General features: G+C 47.1%; 1 long non-coding RNA gene across 1 annotated transcript in view; it reads left to right on the plus strand.

Annotated features, from left to right (window-relative positions):
* Positions 1-1,460: 1,460 nt before the first annotated feature.
* Positions 1,461-25,596, plus strand: part of LOC311421081 — a 116,161-nt gene continuing 92,025 nt past the window's right edge. The window contains exons 1-2 of the long non-coding RNA XR_014684686.1: positions 1,461-1,670; positions 23,320-23,507. This is a non-coding gene — a long non-coding RNA (uncharacterized lncRNA). The remainder of the gene's footprint in view (positions 1,671-23,319; positions 23,508-25,596) is intronic.

Consider the following 25,596-nt stretch of genomic DNA (forward strand, 5'->3'; position numbering starts at 1 on the left):
CTGCTCAGCAGCAGCCTGGACCCTGGGGACATCAGTGGCAGTAGGACCAGCCACGTCTCCCTGCACCCACCTCCCCAGGCCCTTCTTGCTTATGATGAAATCCAACGTCCTACACAGTTTAACTGGTTTCCAGTTTCACTGAAGAGCAGAAGGCCCTTCCTGCATCCCAGCTGCCTAAAATGATGTGACTTGATTGGGAAAAGCTCGCAGCTGCTGCAGCCCAGAAGGGAAGAGGCATCAGTGTGGTGATGCTGCCCCACAGCTCTGCTTGTAGCAATATGACTTTCAGACATCTTTAAATCATTTTTTCTTTAGAAAACTAAGCATGACTTCACATATCACACAGGCAAATAAGCAGTTGCTGGGCAAGAAAGAAACTGCTTGTGATCTGAAGGCTTGTCTCAATCTCAATGACTTTGCATTAATTACGTGCCCCATGCTTTCCTGAGTAGCGATGCTTTCCTGAAACATGGTCTTAGGTTAGTCATAATATCCTGCAGATAAACATTTCCCCCCCTCCTCGTATCTACAAAGAGTGGTAGCTTTGGACTACATATTTATAGACAGACCCTGAGCTATAAATTGGACATTTCTGCCGCATGCGTTCCCTTAAGGGCCAATAAGACTACACACATCAGCTAAGTAATATTTTACTAGGACTTTCTTTAATGACTTCAAGAGTGCTTGTTCGTTCCCCCAACCAGCAGAGCATGAATAACGTAAGTCTACAATTAATCCTGAATTACTCATACAGTGGACTCCATTTTCCTTTGCATTCAGGACAAGTTTTAAAAAGTTATTGCTTTCCCCCTCCTTTCTCTCTCTCTTTTTTTAAAGACTTCTTTAATCAGACCAAATGGAGCTTAAAAGTACTGGAAATGTCTGGTTTTCTTTCATTCTCAGCCTGTTCAAAATCAAGCTAATGACAAGGGACAAGAAAACTGCTTTGCATTTGCTAGCTGAGAAAAAGGACGTGAGGCGGAGGGACTCCTCTGCACAGTGCTGGTGTTTGCACACGGGTGGGAATCTGGGGGCAACTCTGCTGCATCCCTGCGGGAAGGCAGAGGTGGTTGCTTTACACATTAAACCTATGATTTGTGACCTGCCCAAGAGTGATGATTTTAGGGCAGGTTTAAAAAGTCCAGAGAGCTGGGCTGAGGCTCGAGGCAAGTCCTGAACATGATGGGCTTGACCCCAGACCTGGCTAATGGTGAGGACCCCAATCCAGCCAGGTGCTAATGAATGGCAGCTCCCCCGAGACCCAGAGCCAGGCTGGGACAGCCCAAAGTTGGGGCTTAATCACTTCCAGATGTGCTTGGGGCTGCCTGGTCCCTCTCCACAGCCTGGTACTAAATGTTTGATCTACTAATCACCAGCAAACATGGGAAACACCTGAAATGTCCTTATGCAGTCAGCCCCCAGCACTTGTTGCAGGTAACTGCACAGCCTTCATCATTCATTCTTCCAAGTGAAGCCACCTGGGGGGGCAAGGCTGCTACGGAGCAGCTGCAGGCTACCTACCACCGCCTGTGGGACATGAGAACCATGGTGAAACGCTCCTACTTTAGGGCATCCTGGGCCCTTTTTCGGTTTGGTTGAGAAGAAGGTGGTAGCAGCTTTTTAGACCTGCTAGAGAGAGAAGAACTGATTCCTGTTTCCCACTGAGTCAGGTAATTCCTTTACTTTTTTTTCTTTCTCCCAAGAATTTGAAAGGATTCACATTTAGCAGAAAATGCTTGGTTTATGAATGTACGTTTATGGGGGTGGGTTATGAAGCACAGAGAGAGACTCTAATACTACTGTTGAATTTGTTAAATGCATTTTTAAAGGCAAGGTAAATAGATGTGGTGCTGAAAAGCTGGCAGGGACTGAAAAATCAAAACAGCTTATTTTGAAAGTGTTAAAAAAAAAAAAAAAAGGATCCTGTATTTATTTATTTTTATTGAAACAATTTGATGTAGAAGCTGTCACCCAGGTCTATGTGCAGTTGCCCTGTACACGGGGCAGTGGCGGCTGTGTTTCCAACCTGGGTGATGGGATGAGGACACACACACACCCTGCAGGGATGTTGGTCCCAGAACCTGTGAAAGCAAGGCCCTGCTCTGAGGAATGTGCTTGAACCCAGTCCCACGGGGAGCTGGCAGTGCTCTGCATGCCGACACCAGCCGTTCGCGCCGCACTCCGTATATCTGCCTTAGCTCAAACCTCCCTGCCGTGTAGCCAGCTAATCCTCTGGGAAGCATGCAGGGCTCAGCTCCTCCATGTGTTGTGTTTTTTTTTTTTTTTTTTTTTTTTTTTTCTGTTTAGTCTAGACTATGAGACTCAGTGGCGCGGCGACTTCGTGGGTTGGTGATGGATTTACTGGGGGTGGGATGTGGTGAACAGGGGGTATTTATGCACATGTGCTGATGCACCCACGCCCCTCTGAGCGTGTTTCGGACATGGTTGCTGAACCTTCTGCAGATTGCTGGCTTCCCTTCATTGCCCTCCTGCCTGCAAAGACCTGAAATATCTTTTTTTTTTGTGGGAGGTTGGGACAGTGGGCAAAGTAAAAGTATTTTAAAGTAAATTGTTTTTCTGTCCTTTGGGAGTTGGTGGGAAGTGAGCATGAGGGAATCTTTCTGGGAGGCCTTCACCCAGCGCTGTGCAGCAGCAGAGCTTGAAGAGTGCAAGGTCACAGACCCACCGACGTACCTTTCTGCCCTCTACAAAATGTATGCTGCGTTTCTCACCTGAGAGGTGGGCTCTGGATAGTGAGAGCTCCTTTTCTCAGCTGATGAACTGCAAAGACAAAGAAGTAGCACTTGCACTGTCTTGGCTTTATGTTTCCACCCACATCACTATTAAGACAGTGAAGAGTCCAATGTCACAGACAAGCAAGACATTTCTAGTTGTGTTCTTATTCCTCAGCAGAAGGTCGGGGGGAGGGTGGTATTAGTTGGCTTTCAGTTGACTAAAAAAAGCTACCTGAGGCATCAGGATCCCATTGAGGCATCTCGTGAAATCCCTTACATTTCACCATGTTGTGGGAACTCCAACTCAACATCATGCCTGTAGCTCTTCTGTTCTATGCCCATCTTCTTCCCAGCCCTTGGTTTTCCTTGCTCCCTGTCCATCACCTTTCAGACCATTTTGCATGACCCTAGTTGGCCTTCTTGCAGGGGATGGCCCTTCCCTTTCTCATGTCCTGACTCTCACGTGCCAACCTACGGCATGTGCTTCACCCTGAGTCTGCCTTGTTCAGGTGACGTTGACCCATGAATGTGTCAGCAATGAAATGGCTGCTCATCACCCCCTTTATTGTTCACCCCAAAGCTGTCCAGTCTGTTCACCAGACCCAAATCACAGTGAATAATGTAGAGGTAAGAGAAAATGTCTCTTATTACCAAGGTCCACAAACCTCCAGTAATTCAGGGTATGGAGTTCATAGCACACTTGTGTGGTGGTGTCCCCCCACTCGTCGCCACCAATCCATTCATTTAGTCTGGGCGTTCCTTGTTGAAATGCACATAAACTGAATAAATTTATATCTTGACAAGAATAACATCCAGCATCCGCTGCTCTTCCTGAACTACATCCAGATTGCCCAGCGAGCATTTAGTTGGACCAGTAATTATTCCTGCCTTCATTTAAAATAGATTTTTCTGCTTCCATAAAAGACTTTACAATGTAAACATCTCCCCTCCCTAAGGTATTAGGCTTTCTTTGTCTTTATTTTCTTTTCACATCCAGTCCATTCCCTGTTGACTTTCAGGTTTAGCACTTTATGTTCTGCAGCCACTTTGTTCTGTGGAGCCTTTGTTGTTCCCTGTTCTTCCTCCAGGCAATCCCTTGCTTTATTTATAGGGCATCGCCTGTACACTGCACACCCACGCTGCTTCCTGCTCGCAGGCACGCACTGCAGAAGGGACCTTCTAAGGTACAGCAATTATTCTGTCATGCATAGCTCCCCTTTTGCCACCCTGGAGCTGTTACAGCCCCATCAAAAAATAAAAAATCAATAACTAGAAAGGAAAAGTCTGCAGTGTTTTCTAAAAAATAAAATATTCTTATGGGAGGTGAGGATGGAAACACATGTTCCTCCTTTTCCCCTCCTGAATGAGAGCAGGAGTGGAAAGTACTAGCCCACAGCTATCCTGGCAAAACTGGGTAGCACAGTGCGTTTTATTTTTTTTTAAGTCTCATTCTTGATTGGCCTGAAGGTGAGGCTGCTCCTGATGTACTCCTGCTTACATAGGTGTACAATCAGGTGTTTTATCTCTCCTCCAGCAGGGGAAAAGCCCTTGTAGTGTCATGGGAAGGGCAGAATAAAGTCACTCGCGTCTCTCCTTGTAATTGCTGGATCCGTGGCCATCTCATCCCAGAGTGCCTTCTGCTGTTCTACATCCAGTCCCCATTCCCAGGTAGGTTCCCTCCATGTCTGCACCAACACAGATTTCAGTGGCACTTCCCTGATTTATGGTGCTGCATGAGGCTGAGTTGAATTTTTAAGCAATGCCATTTAATCCAGTATAACTATGGCCTTCATCCTTCTGAAGCCCATGTTCCCCCACAAATCCACTGATGCTTCTAAAGATATTTTGATTCAAATAACACAAAAACCTCTAGGGGTGCTGGATGTTGCCCTGATCCTTGAGGCTTGTTGGCGCAAGCTGCCTCTTACTTGAATGCTTGCTACCCACTGACCCTCCAAGGAGGCTGGAGACCTTTTTGGACCTGCAGAAGCCACATCTCAGCAACATCGGGGAAACAGTGGATCTTCTAGTAGAATTGCTGGCTTTTATTCAGCGTGCCTGGTAAGCCACTAAATTTTGTTTGAATTCAATCTTTCTGGCCCTTCTCTTCCTATGAACAACCTACAGTATAGACATAGCAACAGTGGGTAGAAATAAGTGACAAATCAGCTCCTTCATAGTGGGTGCACGCTTCTTTGTTTTTTAAAGGAAATCTCAAAATTGAGTCTTTGAAAATGTGTCCAGCTGAGTTCTAACTTAAGAACAATTGAGAAAGAATCTGTCAAAACCCCCAATTTTGGAAATGGATTTAGGGAGCTCTGGGAGCTGTCCCTCAGTGCCTGGCTCATTTGGAGGTAGCATGTGGAAGTGTTGAGGGCCCTGGATTGTAATGAAATGATAATCGCAGTTTAGGGTAAGCAATACTTCAGGTGTCACTGGACCAGTTAGGATTGGTCAAACCCTGTACCTAAGGATTATTCAAGTTCATGAGCGCAGGCAGCCCTCACAGGCTGCAGCACGCTTTGGCTCTGTGCAGATTTTCGGGACCAGCCCTTTGTCCCCCAGCACTGGCAGCCCCCAGCCCCACCTGCAGCTTCCCCATCCCCCTTTCCCTCCCCCAACCCTGCTTCTCACATCCTGAGTTCATCAGTTTAAATCGCATCTTGGTGTAAATTGATTTCATTCCAGCCTCTGCTTCCACCTCTGCCTTGCCTTTAAATTGTATCTAGTCTTAAATCAATCTTATTCCAGCCCTCAGCTGCTGCGCTCTTCATTCCTCCATTTCAACTGCAGCTGCTCTTAAAGGGCCCTGGCTCGGGGATGAGTTTCTCTCCCAGCCCCTGCTACCTTCTTGCTCCATTTAAATCACCTCTAATATCAAGCAGCACTCACCTTCCCATCCTCCCAGCCCTCGCTTGCTCGTTGCTCAGCCAGTTAATGTTTCCCCTTTGCAGCTCATCTGGTTTTAAACCAATTGGATTATTTCTTTCATCTCCATAATGTTCTAAATTATTCCTTACTTTCTGGCCTCTCCTGAATTTCCTCTTCCTCCCCCCTGTGTTTCAATCTGTGTGGCAGTCATAAGCGATGCTTTTGGAAATGCGATGTGATGGCTGCTGAATGCAGCATGCAGGGCAGGAGGACAAACCACGGCTATCGCAGCAGAGCTGGGGCTTAAAGAGGGGACTGTGGGAGAGGGAAGAATGATCCTCTTCTGGTTGGGTCTCTTGAGTTGAGTTATAAAGTGATTTAGGCACATGCATGCAAATTTGGGAGGTCAGTGATGCAATAAATGTTTTGGGGATTTGCAAAGGAGTCTGACTGGAAATGGCCTTTGGTTTTCCAACAAACTAAGCAAAACTGACTATGAAGGTCCTGAGTTTCACTGATGTTTAGAGCTGGAAGCAAAAAGATGCCACACACCTGCTGGTTTTTCCATGAGGTGTGAGAGGGCAAAAAAAGCCATGTCTTTAAAGTAATTCCATGAAGGCTGCTAAGGAGGAAGGTTCCTAGTCAGAGACAGCGATGTGACCAAATCCCACCATCTTCTGGTGATAATCAGGTGCCTACGTGTCACACTTGCCTGTGAAAATCTCTTCCCAGTTGTCTGTGCTTTGAGATGACATTCAAGAACCTACCCTTGCCCAAGGAGCTATTTCTTAAAACTACCAAGGACTTTAAAAGTGGGGTCAGAATTTGTCAACAGTCTCAGCGGACCCTAATTTTATGTGTTTGCATGCATATACAGGCTTATTTTTCAGAAAAGAATAAAAGGTAAAATATTCCTTTGTCCTCTCATTGAGTGTCCATGGTAGTAGTAACTGGCCACAGCTGTTCTCCAGATCTCTGGTGGCAGGGTTGGTTCACCAGCATCTCTGCACTGGGGGGTGAAAGGTCTGGTATCCACCACTGGAATCCCTGAATGTTGTCACCTGTGTTGGTATGAAGGTGTCAGCATCCACCCTGTGCATGCAGGACCAGCAGGAGGTGGCTCCTGGTAAAGCCATTCAGCAGCTCTTGGCCAGAGGCTTTGAATGATGACTGAGCAATATGGACAGTGCTCCAGGTCCTTAAGGGTCTGTGTAGGCATCCTGGGCTCTGCAGCTGTCAACAATCCCTAGGGTTTCTGGAGACTTCAGTCAATCCAAGCTCACTTTGGGAAAAGAATGAGTCCAAAGACAAAGGAGAAAGAAGGACAACAAGTCCTTCAAGCTGAAGATAATTCATGCAAAATCAGGTTAATGTGGATCGCTGCCTTGTGACCCTGTGTCAATTCCCTGAAGTCTCCAGAAGAGCTCTCTTTTCCTTTGATGTGCTTCAGTTCAGGTGCTAGCCGATCACCTGGAGGAGCTGCCTGACTCAGATGCTCCAGAGTGAATGCAGTTGGTTAGGATGTCTCTGTTCCCTGTGTTAATGAGCAGAACTGGTGCATTTTTGGGCCTGAACAAGGCAATTAGCCTAGTCTGTGGCAGATCAGCAGCAAGCACTCCCACATGCACAGAGCTGCTCTAATTGAATCTTCACCATATCCCTGCATCCCAAAGGCTCTGGTCATGGCAACTATGCACAGTGGGTCCTTCCCTAAAGGATACCATTATTTGATAGACAAATAATGTCCATCAGGCATCTGGCCTCTTTATCTAAAAGCAAGGTATGCATGGTGTTGATGGATTTGGAAGCCAGAAAAAACTAACAGTAAGTGTTTTTCATATTTGTTAATAAAATCCTACACTTCTAATTAAACTTACCTGGTAAGATCATCAGGTGATAATAAGTGTGCTGTGTTGCTGTGTGGTGATTTATACTGTGCATGCTGACTTACAGCAGCTGCAAGTTGGGCCCAGTTTTTTCTTGGATTTGTTAATTTTTAAATGTAGATGCCCAGTGGTGACTAGAGAAACAAATACCTGAGTTCTCAACTTGTCTGACATCTCAAAAGTGTGCAATGAGATGTCCTGGCTGGTGTGAGCAGGGCTGTGACTAGAGCTGGGAGTGCTGCTGTGGGGCGTGCAGAAAGCTGAAGCCTCCTTTGTGGAGGAGATGGTTGGAGACAAAGCACTCCATCCATCAAGCTGTAATGTCACTGCAGGCATTGGATGGTTCAGCCCCAGGGAGCCCGATAACAGCCCCAGGATAACATCAGGTGTGAGCCTCGCAAGACCATGCTCTGTGGAAGGGCAATGTCACCTCTTCATTCCTCCTCTTGGCACCAGTGTCACTGGTTGTTGACCCTGTTGGGTGGTAAAAGCAGAAAGTGAAGATGTTGGGAAGACGTGCTGTAACAGCTCAGACCTTGTGTAGTGCCAGGAAGGCTGGAAACGTGCATGCAGCTGCAAGGCATGCTGGCACTTCCAGTCTGGCCTGCACAAAGCTACTTCCTGATGGCAGTAGCTTTTATCACTTGCTGTTTACAGATAGCAAGTGATTTTTTTGTTAGACCTGAGTCACAGGAGGCTGGGTGTTCCTGAAGTGTTCCCTGAACACTCCCATGAGTGTTCCTGAAGTGTTCCCTGAACACTTTCAGGGAAAGTGTTCCCGCCTGGAAAAAAAAAAAAAAATCTTGTAGGCAACCTCGCCAAAGTTTAGGATCAAATTAATGTTACAGAGGATAAGAACTGCTGTTCTGATTATTCCTGGTCTGTATTTTGAACAAGTTTGCCAGTGAATCCTTTAACCCCTGAAAGAAATGACAACAGTGGGGAAAAGTAGGAGGGAGAAACACATAAAGCAAGGTAGGTGGGATTTTGGTGAAAGAAAATGCAGCCCAGAGGCAGGCTCCGAGCCAGTCGTCCAAGCTGTCAGGCCAGGCTGCAAAAACAAAGTGAATCAACAAAGAAGCATTCAGAGCTCAGAGGAGCAAGTTATAGCAAATAGGTTATTGTCATAAGCATTTTTGCTGGGATTTACACATGTGGTTAGCATCAGCTGGCTCAATAGCACACAGTGCTCCCCACTTGGGCTTTGATCTCTCAGTCAATTGCCTGCATGCCCCGTGGGTACCCTGCTGCAGCAAGGGATGAGCCTGTGCTGGCACAGGGGATGCCAGCTCCAGCAAAGACTTAGAGGTGTCTAGGGCAGAAAATCTGGACATAAATCTTCAGAAAGTAGTGATGTGTAAGAATAAAGAGTTGCTGAGGAATTTCTATTGTCTAAGTGTTCACCAGCTTTCTATGAGTTATTCTTCTTCAGGAATTTCAGGAAATCTCCATTAGAGGTTGTCTGCATTCAATTTTTTTCTCTGCTTGGGTAGGACTCTGGTATATTTGCTCCCATGGTTTTTGCGCAGGGCTGAGCCATCCCCATGCTCATCAGGAATCCAACCTGCAGGACACTTTTCTTGCCCAGTGCCTATGTGGAGCAGCTGAGGAGTGGAAAAGAGAGCTTGCACCAGATATTGTGATTTTTTTTGGTACTCCTGGCTCAGCCATGCTATGCTGGAGGTGGTTTCCCTTTACTGTTTTTGTTGATTACCCATTAGAAGCAGGCATTTCTTCTATTTTTCCTCTCCTAAACTCTCACCTTCAGGCTGAGAGAGGTGAGCTCTTTGTGCTCTGTCCTACCTCTGCAGGGGATGGGAGTAGGAGAAAGTATGCAAGGTGATGAGAGGGAATGCTGTGCAAGCGTGGGAAGCGGTTCCAATCAGGGCATTCAGTGTCCACATACTCGATCAGCATCGTTAGCTGGAGCTGGACAAGGTTGCAGAATTTGTCTTGCACTGATTGATTTTTGCTTCTTTGCTGGAAATCTGGCAGGATCCTTGCCCAACGTGTTGGACAGCCCTGATCTAAGGCCTGCCCTGTTGGACAGAAGCCTGTTCTGTTTGGTTTCCAGCAAGCTATCCTGTATCTTAGCCAAATCTGAGGCCTTAAATCGAAAAGGAGAGCAAAACACAAGTCTCTTGTATCCCCTGTTCAGTGCAAGCAGACTAATCTGGCACACGACTCATCTCATCTTTTTCCTACTTTTTTTGGGTAGTAGGCAGTTGAGAGGAGCATGGAAGCACCTTGGGGCTTTCAAACAGAAAGTGCTTTTTTGGCCAGGAATTTCAGAAGCCATTGACAATTGTAATTTCCTGTGTAATGTATGTCAGAAGTTGGGGACCTGGAGATTGGGAGTTTTTCCTGTTGTGTGGGAATGAGCAGGTAGATGGGAGAGAGATGCTAGCAATGGCCTTACTAGGAGAGAGCCAGCAGAAGCTTGGTCTTTGATAGCAGAAATCTCACAGGAAAACTCGTCCTTGGGGACGCAGGTCAGGTTTAGCTGGTTTCTCCACTCAGGGAGCTATTCCTTTATATCACATACATAATTACATTTACTCTGACAAGGAAAAATGTCTCCAAGATGAATTATTCTGTTGCAGCAACACTCAGGGCTGCTGTTACCCTGAACCCAGGCCATTTTCCAGTCAATCTCCCACTCCATGGAGCTGCTTCACTAGCAAAGAACAAACTCTGCATTTCAAGGGCAGCCCTGAGCATCAGGGAAGAAACTTGCCTAGCAATTTGAAGAAATGTTGGGCCCTTGCAGGTTGGAGAGAGATCATCTGGGTTGCATGTAGCGAGGTGCCTGTCTTGTAATTGTGCATTAGTTTCTGAGTATGATATATGAAAAGCTGATTAGCTCTGCAGAAGGTCATAGCAGTCCATAGCACTTGCAAATGATTTGAAAATCCCACAGTGAAATAGATAATACAAGTTTAAGGACTGCAGTGCTGCATTACAGACAAATAAATGTTCAATTCACAAAAAGCACGTGGAAACAAAAAGCACAGATTTCTGCATGCCCAGCCATTTGCTGGGTACCACAGCTGTGCAGAGAACCACCACTGCCCTGCAGAGCAGCCTCCAAAATCCCAGCAGCCCCAAGACTGTGTCAGAGTTAGTCTTGTCTTTGTGATGGATGGAAGTGGTGTTTGCTGTCTGGATAACCCCCTCAGATCACCATTTTCTTGTTCTCTGGGAAGCTGTTTTATTTCTTCTTGCATGAAAGGTGATCAGATAGAGAGCGTGAACATTGGGCTGGGCAGGGAGTGATGATGAATGGGACGTGCAGCTGAAGAATGGTCAGACCTTGGAGCTCATGGAGCAGCAACTGCTTTTTCCTTTTTTCTTGAGCTTCTGCTGGGACACATGGGGATTCCTTGGTGTCATGGTACAGTGGGATCCGGCTGCTGGAATAAAAGATAGACGGAGAAGTGACGATGTAGGGCTGTGATGGTTTTACCCAGCTTGCTTCTCATGCCTGATGCCCACCTGGGGTTTCTGTTAGCTTTGCAGATGTGACTATGAGAGCAATAAGACTACTTCATGCTGTGGTGAAATAAGGATTAAGGATAAATATTATCCTGTTGAAATTTTGGGAAAACTTGCCAGTGACTTTGCAGGGACTGAGAAATTAAACCCAATGCCTCCCTGAAGAGCTACGTTTGCCTCTGTGTGCTACATTCAGTCGATGCAGTAATCATTGATAATCATTGAGAGACTAAAATGTGCAGAATGGGTTAATGCAGTGTTGTACAGTTAACTTATTTAGCATTTAGTGTATGCCTGTTTTCTACGGCTGTTAGGTTATGCATAGGGATGGGGCAGAGATTAGCACTGATAGAGAGGGGGTTGCTTCCTGTGTTTGGGGCAATGCCTGTCTATGCAGATGGGCTCTTTTTTTTTTTTTTTTTTTGCTATGAAATGCCTGTTTTGTATGGTAATCCTTCTAAAGCAAGGCCATTTTAGAGGTACAGTATGGAGAAAAGGATTGCACATCGTAAATGATATCATAGTTACCAGCCGCACAAATAAATTACTGACTTACCTCCTGTTGGTGGAGGAAGGCCGTCTAAAAATGTGTTTGAAGGCTGCCCAGTTCTCATTTATAATCGGGTTTCCTACAGAACAAATAAAAGCCAAATGGGAATGATGGAAACTACTCGGGGACAATCCAAGCTGTATAATTGGCTTTCACACTCCCTCTCTACCACCCTAGAAGCCAAACTCACTAACGTCTTTCAGTGACTTCAGGGCTGAACAACATTGTCCCACTGGTTCTTTTTATACGAATAATTACCCATGACCCATCCAGAGCTGCGTGAATCCGGGGATACCAGAGCTTTTTGCAAATATTGATGAATGAAGTGCAATTGTCCCATGGTCCTGAGCAGTGGGGTAGCCATTCCTTCAATTCCATGGTCATTTTGAAATCCCCCCCCTTGCTGCCAGGGTTGGGTGGAAGATGTTTTTCTTTCCCCACAGGAATTCCCAGGGGTTTGAAAAGGGCTCCAGTTTCAAATGGGCACCTAACATTCAAATCCTGAAACACAAAAAATAACTTATCACAGTAAAATACATCAATACAAAATATTTCATAGGTCTAAATATCTTTTTTCATAGTCATTTGCTGTAAAGCTGCCTGAAATGTCTGAGATTTAGTTGTGCTGAGAAAAGCACCCTGCAACTCAAACGTCAAAACTGTCCTTTTCTTAAATGCTGCCTGGCTTGTGCAATTGGCAAAGTTTAGAAAAATTTGCATTTTTGATGAATGAGCACTTGGGGGATGGGAAAAAGGTGCAACTCAGGTCATCAGAAAGTGTTTGATCAGCTTCAGCTCACTCTATCAGAGCTGGTGGCTCCTCAGAACAGCACAGCTACAGGGAGGTGTCCTGGCTCCTAGAAAACAAGCTGAGCAACAGTCCTGGGCTGTCTTCTCTGCCTCTGCAAGGAAAATATCTTTTTGCTGCTGAAGGTGCCATCTGCCAATGTACACACTGTGCATCCAGCTGCCTACCTGCCGAGGGAGCAGCGTCAGGCCAATACTGACAGCTGGAAAATCCCAGCACCAGTGGGTGGCTCAGCTGCTGGGATCATACTTGGACACAGAAAATGGTGAATGAATGCTGGCATGGGAATGCCTTGTCCTCAGCCAGCATGGTCCCTGTGCCATGTGGAAGCCCCCAGGTGTTTTATCATGCCTTGTTTCTTGACAGAAGAGCAAAACTGATTGCCCCTCTGTGTACTTCTCTAATAGTAAGTAACTTGGAGGATGCTGAGAGCAAGCACTTAGGTAATTTACCTGTTCTCAATCTCATAGACAATTATCAGCTCAGACTCCTTGCACAAAGTGGGCTCAGTTTGTCCCCCCTCTGTGCTCTGGGGTGACACAGCCTGGAGCCCATGCTGAAGGAAGCAGAGAAGCTCTTTCCCAGAGCCCTGTGTTTCAGAGGAACAGCAGCAGCTGTGTTTATTTCTGAAGGAAGGAAGGAAGGATGTGCCCTGTGTTTAAGATACAATCCATACCTTTTCATAGAAAACATTCAGAGTAGAAGTCTAGAAGACCTCAGGTGATGCAGAAGTCCATCAGTAGGGATGCTCGACCTGCAAAAGAGGAGGATTGAGGCCCACAACCCCCTCCTCACTGATGGGAGTCTTTTACCACCCCATTTCTCATTCCATGTCCCTTAGAACCCAGCATGGTTACAGGACAAAAGAGCTTTCTTCAACATCTGGGAGCAACTAGAAAAATCCAGTCAGTGAATGCGGTGGGGAGAAGTGACAGTGAGAAATGGAGCAAGGAAAGGTAGAGCATAGGTAAGGACTCCACCTTCTTTCTTCCACAGAAGAAATAATGCCATATTATAAAATTGCTTTATTTAGCATAACACATTTAATCCAGAGACACAGTACTCCTGTTTTTCGGCAGTTGTTTCTCTTGCAATTATTTTTCTATGTCAGTGACTGTGTCCACGGGGTGCAGCCACCTCTCCTGTGCACGTGCCAAACTCGCGCTAAGTCTCTGGGAAGCTGTGCGTGTGTATCAAGAAGAGAACAGATCCCCTTTCTGTTCTCAGGAAGGCTTTGCGTGTGATTTATGAGCCTGGAGAAGGAGCCTGGAATAGCAAAGTGCCAAACGAAGGCATGCCCAGCAAGTGAAAGGACAAGGTGAAATCCACAAGCCTTCAGAATTAATTACTGGAACAATGGAGCTGATGCAGTGATGAGAGCTCACCGTAGCTGCTCCAGCCAGCTTTAGGTGTAAAGGTGCGTTTGTTCATGGCTCAGGGTTTTCGTCTCAGTGCTGACAGGGTGATAATTCAGTCCTATAAAGCAGCAAATTATCACTGCCTTCATAGCATTAATTTCCCTCCCTAACAGACACCATAAAAAAAATGAATGCTTTTTCCTCAAGGCCTTGGCGTGGCAAATTTCCCATGGCAGCCCATGAGATAGAGCTTTATCTCCAAAGACATCCTGTAAATAACACATCAAGATCCTCATTCATTAAATAAATCTAATAAGATACTCAATTCATAATACAGCATCTTCAACACCCCTTCTAGAGACTATGTTGGTACTTCCTCTCTTTTGACCCACATGCTGAGCACATTGCATAGGCAGATATAGGCAGGGATGTATGGATAATTTTAAAACAAAGCATATATGGGGCTGTGGGTATACATAGGTCAGACCTGCTCTCTTTTGTCACTCCTGGAGAGCCCCATGTGTCTCCAGCTCCATCAATGGGTATGGTTTCTCATGCTGAGCAGTCACCTGGGGGCCTGCTGCTAAATGCCCTGATCCCACTGGAGATGATCGTGCATTAACATGAGCCCTCAAACTTGTGAGCTCCAGCTGACTTACTTCAAGCTTAATCCTTCTGGTGGGACAGCATTACCAAGATCAGCTGTATCCATTTATCTTTCTAACTGGGAGCCTTCATACATCAAAGCCTGCCTGCAGTACGCAGGTGTCTGTGTGCAGAGGATGCTTCCCCCCCCTTGCTCTGTGCAGTAATCCGTGCTGGTCCACAGCTGTGATGCAACTCATCCACCAGTGTGCCGGAGTGGGGGAGATGTTTGTGTCAGGAACCATTTCAGCCTCAGCTTTATGGGGATGCCTTCAGTCCAAAAAAGTGGTGGTTGGAAACTGCCTCCCTTTGTTCAAAGCCCACTTGAGTTTTTTTTGTTTTTTTTTTTTTTTTTTTTTTTTTTTTTTTTTTTTATGTGCCCTTGAAAGCAAAACCCCCTGAAGCCCCATGGTCTCATCCTCTGTCCCTGGGGGACACTGGGAGGTGACAACGGGTCTGTGCACTCACAGGACAAGGGTTTGAGAAATTTAATAATTTTATGAGGAAAGGCTGAACTGTTAGTGAATGTAATAATCAATCCTGAAAGATCTGCTGGAGCCCTGTGGTGGGTTTGCCCCCACTCTAATTCATGCTGAAAGGGTGGAATTTTGTGAGAATTGTTTTCAGTTCCAGCAAGATAACATTCCCTCTTTGTCTTTTCCTTTTTGATTAATGTAATAGAGCAAAAGAAAATTAATTTGCCACTGGGCTAAATTAGTGGATGTTTCACCATGGTGCACATTTATTACGGCTGAGCACTCCCCTGCCGTACAAGAGACCAACAGGGGACATTGCCGAGTTTCCTGATTTACTGCTATTTGGGGGCACTGACAGTTTGATAGGACCTCCAGCTTTATTTATTTATTTATTTTAAAATTTGGCAGAGGGAAAGGGGTGGGAAGGAAAGAAAAAAAAAAAAAAAAAAAAAAAAGAAAACTTAAGAGTCTTTGTATTCCTGGTTTTCCTGGTCTGGATTCAAGCAATGTTTTCAGCAGAACCTGCTCCCGTTGGGTCCTCCAACGCCATGCTTGGTCCCTTTGTCCTCCCATGGCTGGGGCTGCCTCTCTCTTCCAAACTGCATCCAACCCCCGATCAACTTCATAATTAGCTTCTGTAATAGACCGCTTAATCCAAATAAATGCTCTTACTAATTACAAGAGGAAGTTTGGTCAGAGCTGTTCACCTACTGCTGCGCCTCTGCCCTGGGAACTGATACCCGCTGGCCCCCTGTTCTGACCACAGCCCCGGGGCTTCAATTAGCCCTGGCAATTCCAATGAAAACAATTCTCAATTTTTCTCATTAAAAGATGAAAGAGGAGAGAAGAGGACTGTTCCCCCCTTACCCAACTCTGTTAAAAAAAAAAAAAATAATAAAAAAAAAACTGCACGATAATTTTGCGCTGTGGAGAAGCCGCTCTGCTTTCATGGCTCCTGATTAGGGAAGACAATGGGATTAGTTCAAACTGAGTTGAGAGGCCTTGACGACTCCTTTGCTGGCTAAATTGTGGACGAGGGTGGATAATGGGAGATTGATTAGGGTTAATAGACTTATTTTTACAGGTCACGCCGCACAGCACTCTGGGTTGCGGTGCTCCAAAACATATTATTGCAAGCCATAAATCACGCGGCTTGGAGGGACTGCAGGGCTCCCTCCCTCCCAATTGTTGCTGAACAATTGACTTTTGTCTCCCTGTTGCTAGTGCTACCGCCACTGCCCCCCATCTTTTGGCAGGGCCTGATCCTGGGGGGCTCAGCACCTCCCCCAGCACAGCCAAGCACCCCGCAGAGCTATGGAGAGGAGCCTGGTGCTTGGCACTGCTCAGGATCTGTCCCTGAAAGGCTGCCATGGGGCGGGTGGGACGGATGGGGCACTGGGGGCAGGGAAGAGGGGTTGAGCTTTGTAAAGCACGTTTTGTGAGTCTTATGCTTGGGTATGAATGGGGACCTTAAGACCAGCTCTGTGGGACTCCCAGGTTTGTTTTCTCTCATTTCTAAGGTTACCGAGCGTGTTCCAGCAGCTGGAACAACTGCGCGGTGCTGCCGGTCTCGCTCAGGCTCCATTGAAACGAGCCCAGCCAAGGGGAGGTTTCCAAAGCAGTGGAGGGGGAAGGAGTGGCAAGGGGGGCAATGAATTCCCACAAGGTTTTCAGGCTCTTTTGGCTCAAAACATGACCAGAGGGAGCACGTGAAAAGCTAGCACTGCTTATAACCCCATAGGAGCATCGCTTAAATTTCAACTCCAGGTCAATGTTAAGCAGGGTTAATTGTGTATATTGGAAATTGCAGGCATATAGGCTTTGTTTAGAGAAGTCAAAGAGGAATGCTTTCTAACAGGTGGGGAAGGTGGGAAAAGCTTATTCTGTTCAATGCATAGCAGTGTTTCCTTCAAGCAAGGCTCTGCTCTGTCTTAAACCAGGAGAAAACTTGCTACCTTGTTGGAGCACTGTGCTTTTGCAAATGTGAGCTCTTCTGGTTTTGTATCACTGTATCTTGGTCTCAAATGGGATATCTTATTTTTTGCAATCGGCAGTAGCTCAGAGCATGTTATATTATTCCACTGCAATCCGCACTACAACAAACTGCAATAAAAATCCCCTCTGACAGCATGCCACAGAGTTACAAGTGATTGCTGCCATGAGCCGTATCATTAAGTGCCTGCACCGTGGTAAATACTAGAGCTAGAGCTGGAGATTTTTCCACTGGCATAATTATCTGAAGGAAAATGCCCTGTTTGCAAAATCAGAATTTTCCATGGGGAAATGCATGGTTTTGTTGTTTTCCTCCCTCTCTGCCTTTCACTCCTTCCCACACAGGCACTGTCACATCAGAATTTTTCAATTTTGTTTTCCTGAGAAAAAAGCTGGGTTGTTGGTGGTTTTTGTTTTTGTTTTTTGACTTCAGAAAACTCCATGCATGTGCATGGAAATGCCACACAGCTGCAGGCAATGCTCTGTACAAACACTACTGCTCCCGCAGCACTGTCAAGGCAGGGAACGCCGGCGCGGTGACAGGCAATGGCCATGACTCTGTGGTCCCTGGAGCACACACAGCACGAAGTCATCTGGTGGCCAGGCTGCTCTGCCAGCAGGATGCCCTCGTTTGGGCCAGCAAAAGCAGTCTGGGCTTGTCAGAGAAAGCACTGACATGATCTCTATGTATTTATGGCCACAGATTAAATGGAGCAAAGAGTTTTAACTCCTTAGCATTTCTAAAGGGCTGACTGCTGCAGTCCTAATGCTCTATGTGAGAATTGCCCTGTGCCAGATGATCTCATCTTTTTATCTCACTTTTCCAGGCTTTCTCTTCTTTCTTGCAATGCCTGTACCAATTGAAGCTGCAAAGAGAAACTTTGTGGCCATGCAAGAATATCTGGAGGCTTTGTGAAAATTGTCTTCTCTGCAGAGGAAGCAGGATTAATTTCGGTATGACTCAGGTGTTGCACACTTGCATGGCTCATAAAACAAAAGCAAAAAGTAAATGTAAGTGTGGTAACCAGCTGGCGTGTGGGGATGCCCTAAACTGCGGTTGTGGGCTCTCTGCTGTCACTGCAGTCATAACAAATACGTTGCTGGCTAGTAGCGCCCTTTGTCCAGAGATAAGGTGCTCCAGACAGCTGTCTGTCTGTAATCAACGTGTGCATTCATGAGTCTGAGTCAGCCAACAGTTAGATGATGTGCTTGGCATCATCTGGTTGGTCAGTGGCAAAGGTCTTAGGGTTCAGAGCTCCTTAGCTCCCTGCATGGCTGCAGGCAACATCAAGGACTTCAGTGCAGATGGATGAGTCTAAAGCAATTCACTGCTTCATCCCTGAACTTAGGCACAGTTTGCATCATAGCATCTTGGTCATCTTCGCAAAGGCATTTGCTACATCACTCTTTGCAACATGGAATGTATCTGTCCTGATACCATGCAAGGATCTGTCCAAACTGCTCAAAGGCAGATAAATACAGAACAAAACCAGGTCTTAACCCCAGTATTGCACCGTGCATTGGGAAATGCCTGGATGATGCGTGAAAGGAACGAATTAAACCAATTGCAGAGTTACCACAGCTTGCTCGAGGCTGGGCAAGCCACGGTGGTTTCTGCAGACGGGATTGCTGTGGGGTAAGCACACCCTGAGCTTTACTGCTTGTGGATGGGCTCACTGGGAGCAGCCTTTGGTGAGGGCTTCCTCCTGCTCCCCAAGGACAGAGGCTTCATGTGCTCTGCCCCTGGCTTCTCCCCAGCTCCCTTTCAAACGTGGAGCCGCTTCTGCATGAGTGCTCCTGCTGATTCTCATTTCCAAAAATGGCCCTGCACACAACATTTCCTTCCTGTGAATGTTTGCAAAAATGAACCGAATGATTCCTAGTGCTGACGGAATATGTTTGCATTTCTTTATGCAAAGCAAGAGCTGCAAATAATTTTTGGCAGTCTCGTCCTGGCTTGCAGTGGCAAAGTAACAACAGAACGTAGGTGAAGATGATGACAACTTTAGAAAAGCAACCAAATCCAAGCAGATCAAGCATATGTATCTCATATTATGTCTTTCCTACAAAAGGAGAGGCATTTTTACGAGGAGAAAATGAACTGGAGATGCCTACCTCGGTGTACATTGCGAACAGTGATAAGATAGTGTTACCTGGAGGTGACTGCCTGGGTTTATCTTGACTAGGTGTATCTAGGTAAAATCTGTAATTCTTTGTCTAGACAATGATCTCACAACAAGAGAATGAACTTTAATAAGCTGTTCTGGTGGAAAAAAAAACCCTTTTGTGTAATGGAGACAAAGCCAAGGCCCTTATGAGCAACCCTACAATAACAAACCTGTGTGTGCATAAATGCAGCAGATGGGGAAGGTGATGGCACTGGCAAGAGGATTTCATTTCAAAGTGTCAAGCAGTTATTTCAGATAACAGGGTCAAAGGCAAAACCTCCACCTCCCTACCCAGAGTTTGCTTCAAGGGAAAGGAAGGGCAAAGAGCATTTCTGTGTGAGCCCTGCTCACTGCACCTTTGAGAAGTGCTAAGAAGGGCAATGGGAAGAGGTGAACCTAAAAGCCACGTGGCTATGCATTTGAAGAGCTGTCAGGGGTTGCTCATAGAAAGGGGAGTCTTTGGGTCACCCCTGGAAAAACAGCAAAGGGCCCTGAAATGCTACATTCCAGTATACATTTTTTTTTAAATATATTTTTATTTTTGAGATATTTCTTTATAGGGTGCAAACTTGCTGTGACCTCAGCTGCCTGCTACAGACCCGTGGGAGACTTTTTATTTTTTTTATTTTTTCTTTCTGCCTATGGCTCCCTTGGCACCAAAGCCCTGGGTGTGTTACGTGATGCTCGATAGCTAACATGACACAAAGGCAGGCTGCATCATCCAACAGGTCAGGTGCTTCTGCATTTACAGCCTTCTTTCACAAGTGGAAAAACGCCTTCTGCTGAGTGCAAATAGCACCCAGCAAAGAAAGCCAATCCTCCAGAAACATCTTTGTTTCCCTTTTGCTTTGTGCAAGGAAGAGGAGGAAAACAGCATCAAACATTGGCAATTCAGTACAACGCCAGCTCTTGATTTTGCACCATAATGAGATTTAGGCTGATGAAATCAGTCTTGTTGGGATGAAATACTGAAAGTTCTGGTGCTTGAGAAGATCTCAGTGAGACTGAGAGTGTATGATGTTGATGTCCCAGTACCGCCCCTCCCTGGATTCAGGCTCTTAACTTGATAGAGCCAGAGCAAGAAGCAGCCTCTGGCCTGGACATCTCATCCCTGGTGCTTTAACACTCTACAAATTGGTGTTTTCTCCCAGCTGCTTCTCACAGAGCTCCTCTGCTCCCTGGGAGAGCCCTGTGAAGGCATCCCCCTGCTGGGGGGGTCAGGGGGTGTGTATGGGGGCACAGGGCAGAGCGTGGCAAGCGGTGTGTTCTGTGCTAACAACTGCCAAGAAAGTGCAAAAATAAGCAAACCTAAAAAGCGAGGATTCCATGCGATTAGCAGTGCTTTGCATATGGATGAGGTGCTGAGCTGAAGCAGTTGTGCTCTGGAAGCAGCCGTCAGTGCTGCTGGCACCAGCCTGAGGCACAGGGGTGGGTGTTTTCCCTCCTCACCATTGTTTTTGCTCCCCTCTGGGCTGGCAGAGGGGACTCTCGCTGCAGCACCTTCCAGCTCTACCACCCCCTCCCAAACTGCAAAGCGGTGGGAAGGAATCAGAGCTGGGGCTGAGGCTGTGTCCATGGGTTTAGGAGGTTTTGGTGCCAACTAGGACTGGTATTGCTTTGGTGTTGTCTATAGGGAGACCTCTCCCATGGGTGGTGCAACCCCTAAATGGACTCTCACCCTCTTTCCCCACCTGTCTTTCCCTTTGGCGCATGGTGGGAGCCATGACCCCTGCTGCAGCTGTCTCACTCGTTATCCTGAAGCTAGGTGCCTAGGCAGGCACTGCTCACCTGCAAGAGCTCTGCGAAACAGAGGAGAGACAAGGAATTGCAGCAAAAGCTGGAGGCACCCAATGTTGAAGGGTGATTCAAAGAACGCACCCTGCCTGCTTCTGGGGACTTGCATCAGGTCAAAAGGGGCCAGTGCTGGGGAGGATCCCAAGGTCATCAGCATGCAAAGGGGAAGCAGTGGGTGCAGAAAAGAAGAGAGAAGCCCCAGAGCCCCCCTGATGCTTGCCACACTCCCAAGAGATATCTTTGGAAAATGAGTAGAATGGCTCAAGATTTTCCTTTCTTTTCTGAATCACTGTAAAGCTCTGATGCCAACTGCAGCACGTGGGATATGGATATATGTTGGGGGGGACCTTCTGCTCTTCTTCAAAGGAGATCATTAAACACATTTCAGCTTTTGTGTAGACTTTTGTGTGGACTCAGATCATCCATCAAAGATGACTTTTGATCAACCCCCCCTTGGGAGGAACCTCTCAGTAGTAGACTTGAACCAGGGAGGGACGAAAGAAAGACAAGCTGAGGGAATAATAACACTCTTTAGGCACCGTCCTTCATTAATATCTTCAATAAACAAACATGTACATCTGAATATTGCTTTCTCTTACACACCCACTGTTATCACTTAACTCTATTCCACATGAAAGCGCACTTGTCATAAGCCATTTCAACTCCTATCCCAAGTTAATATATTAGCACTCATTTCATTTGCATTTTAATGGCGAGACTACACTTTTCAAATAAATGACTGCACTTTATCAAAGGATTACTTCATTTTGACTGTAATGCCTCTTTGCCATGTGGGAACCAAGGAGTGAGGAGGTTGAAATAAGCCTTGCAAAGCAGACCCGTTGGTTTCAAGAGCACCAGCCTTGCTCTTTACAACTCCATCTTTGTAATAAGGGGAAAAAAATAGCAACATGGAAATGTGCTGGCTGTTTCCCTTTGTACTGAGGGGAGATGCTGATTATGTAATTTCAGCCCATCATTTTATTAGGTGCAGGAGCTCCTCTTCTCCAGGGAACATCACTAAGGGTTATTGATGGCCTGAAGTGAACCCGTGGATAGCAATCCCTGGGGTTTCCGTCTCTCTGGGCTTTGAACCTCAGCTGTGCAGCTGAAGCCTGTTCCAGTGCTGGGCCCCATTCCCAGCAGCTTGGAGCAGCCTCCTCTGGAGAGAAATCCAACAACCCTGACTCAGGGGAGGGGTAAGATGGTGGCCACACTAGGGACTCAGCTGGCAGCTTATAGGGCTAAAATGCCAGGATTTGTGGAACCAAAAATAATAATTCTTTACTTCTAGAGGTAGAAAGATGTGCAATGTTGCACGTGGCACGCTAAACCTTCACAAAGCAAACACAGCAAGGAAAAACAGGAATGCAAAATGCAGTGGCCAGGGCAAGAAGCTCCATAACGCCTGTCCTGGCTAAGGCAGTGCTGACTTCCCACTTTTTTTTTGCAAAGGAGCCAAGCAGAAAACGCAGGGGTGCTGCAGGTATTGCTGGCTTGTCCTGGCCCAAAACACCCCCTGGCCCAGCAGAGGGGCTGCAGGCTCTTTAAAGGCTCCTGCCTGGCTCCACCTGGTGCAGGGGCTGGAGGGAGATGCAGCAGGAAGCAGCATCAGCAGCTGGGGTTTTGGGGGATGTAGGAAGGTGTCTTGTGGCAGAGAAAGCTGCTGAAAGTGGCCGTGGGTGGCGCTGGCAGAGGGCTGAGCACCCCCAGAGGCGTGTATGTATTGGGAACTTGCATGGGGATGGGAAGGGGGAAAGCAATCCATGAGCTTAGAGAGGCAGCCTACTCTAAAGGGCTTGTCTGGCTGGTTATTTGATTTGGGAGGTCCTTTTCCCTTTGCATGAGAGCTGGAAGTGTTTGGGGGTGGTGGTAGAGCCCCAGGTGCTGCTTTTCTGTTAAGCTGACCACCTGGCTGGCTGAGCGCTCCTTACAGGGAAATGGGGTATGGGGATGTATGGGGTTACAGGGAAATGGGGTATGGGGATGTGTGGGGTTAGTACTTGCTGTTTAATACCAGGCTGTGTAAGAAGAGGTCTACTGCTGAAAGAATAATCTCCCTCCCCACCCCCCCCCCGCCAAATTTTAAACCTCCTTCTATTAGTGTCTGTGTGGTGGAAAAAAACGCTGTGGTTCATAATGCCCCAGTGCCTGTGAAGGCAATCAAATTGTCCTTAAATATCAGTAAGTTTTTAAAATAAAACTGAAGTCAATCTTTTAGTTTGAATTGGAATAAAAGTGAGGTGTCAGCTTCCATTTGTCAATGGGAATGTTGCTGTGGGAAATGTTATTAAAAAAGAGCATGTGGATTAAATCCTACATTAACTGAAGATAGGATAATGTACTGATCTAGAGCCATTATTTGCAATCCAGGCTGTGATAATGAAGGATGCTGGCAAGTTCTAATGTGTGAAATGTTAGTGGGGATAATAAAAGTTTCCAGCAGTTCTTTTTTTTTTTTTATGTTATCAATTAATATGTTGTATTGACAAACTGAACCGTGAGATGCGAAGGAAAAACATCTCCAGTGCCTGTTTGCAGAAGAGTTGTATCAAGAAGAAAAATCTGAGGGCCTTCCAGCATGGTTATTGATTAGAAACACCTTATTTCATCAGGAGCTTATGCACTTGGAAAACTTCTCCAGCCTTGGAAATGAGCCATCGTGGACAGTAGCAGTGGATTCTTCTGGAAGCCCTCCAGGCGTGGGCGCAGGGTCCCAGCTGGCAGAGGTGAGCAGGCTTCTCCTTCCTGTGACCGTACACCGCAAGTCAGAGCTTCTCTGGGTTGTTGAGAAATGTGCTGTGCTAGGAGCAACCTAGGGGAAGGAACTGTACTGAGGAGCTGATGTTCGTGTTGTGAACCTCTTAGGGCTTTTTATCTCGGGATGTTTCTAGTCTGGTCTTGGGGGCTGGTTCCCACTAGCAGTTGAAGCATGTTAGGTACCTCTTCTATTTGGAGTCCTCCATGGGGTCCTTTGTGCCAACCACTGCTTTGGGATGAATGTGTACGTGCAGTGTTCTGCAAAAAGCCTCCTGGTATGAGCCGCTAGGAAATGCTCTGCTTCTAGGATGTGTCATCCTTTGTGCTCGAGATACGTGTCCCTCCTGTGGTGTGGGAGAGGCGAGGACAGCTCTGTCCTGGTGCAGCAGGCTGGCCGTGGTGTCACTGGGAAGAGCTGTGACAAACTGGCTGATGGATTGCCACAAGGGCTCTGTGCAGAGCAATGGGCTTTGCTAGCAGATCTGCCAAAAATGGGGCTCACTGAGGGGTGGAGGGGAGGTGAAATGGAGCCCATGGGAAAAACAGGCATTGGGATGGGTTGCCCAGGGAGGTGGTGGAGTCACCATTCCCGGGATGTTCAAGGAAAGGTTGGATGTGATGCTTGGGGACATGGTTTAGTGGGTGACATTGGTAGTAGGGGGATGGTTGGACCAGATGATCTTGAAGGTTTTTCCAACCTTAATGGTTCTTTAACAGCGAGAGCAGCGGGTCACTTTTCCTACTGCCAGCTCCAAGTAGGTAGGAGAAAACCTGATGGAAACCATCAGCTTCCTTCTGGTTCTGCTGGGGGTTACATGCCTCTTGTTTGGCTGTGGGCCTTCTGCACCCTGTGGCTGTCTCTAGAAGGACACAGAAGAGAGGGCTCTGCAGTAAGCCTACCTGATGGTGGTGCAGGCAGCCAGAGCCTGACCCCGTGGTGACGCTGAACACAGGAGGGATGGGGATGTGCAGCCCTCCTGGGGCCTCGCGGTGCCCTCTGGCCGCTGAGGTCACACCGAGGTGATCGCTCTGCACCTCTGCTGACAGCCCCCCAGCCAGCATTGCGGACCTAACCTGTTATTCATCAGCATTTTAATTGCTACACTTCTTACCACACGCCTCAACTATTTCATAAACGCTGGCTCTAAATCCCCCGAACATGTTTAAAATAATTCCTGAGGCGTGCACGGACAGGGCTGCCCGCATTCCTCCTTGGTTATATGTAACGCAGCTGAAGCCTGGGATGGCTGTGGCTGCCTGTATTTACGCCACAAAATCTCCTCTGTGCTGCCCAGGATTTGAGTCATGTAACTCATGCGGGCTGCCCAAAAAGCTGAAGCAGCCAGCAGGGCTTAGCAGTCGCTCCTAGGGACTTGTAACCAGAGGTTCTTCGCAGTACGTGGCACATACACATCTCAAAGTAGTGCTAGGAAAAATGGCTCTTGCACATGATTTGAGGGAAAAATCCCTTTGCTGTGGTGCTTTGCGTGTATTTGGGGCCTGCCACTGCCTTGCTGGGGGCTGTGACAGATGCTGGAGTGTCCCTGCTCTGCCCTGTTTGATTGATGAAGGCTACAGCTCCCTGGGGGCTCCCAGCACGGTCCTGGTGCTCAGGGCTTGCTCCCCCCTTGTTCAGCTGGTGTCCCCGCATGGCGACAGATGGCCTTTGTGCTCTGACCCTCTTCCTTCTCTGACCAGTGACTTCCAAGTGCCATCCATCTTCCCCTGGGCTTGACAGTAGGGAGCAAGCAGGCTCACCCCAGAGGGGACGTTTTTACCCACCCTGTTTTGGGTTGTTTTGGAAGAAGGGAGCATTCTGTGGGATCAAAATTATCAAGCCTTGGTACCGTGCCCTCGTGAGCACCATGGTGATGGTAGACGTGCTCTCTGCTGTCCTCTGCTTCCATTGCACTTGGTATCTGCTGCTTTCAGTAGCTGGGGCAAGTGGGGCTGTACCTCTGAGGTGGTTTGTCATTTCCCTTGAGAAGGAGCCTAGGGTCAGGGCATGCCCCATCAATAGGGAAAAACTCCATCTGAGCCTGCCTGTGTACATCACGC

This window comes from Aythya ferina (assembly GCF_964211825.1).
Source record: "Aythya ferina genome assembly, chromosome: 18".
Taxonomy (NCBI): domain Eukaryota; kingdom Metazoa; phylum Chordata; class Aves; order Anseriformes; family Anatidae; genus Aythya; species Aythya ferina.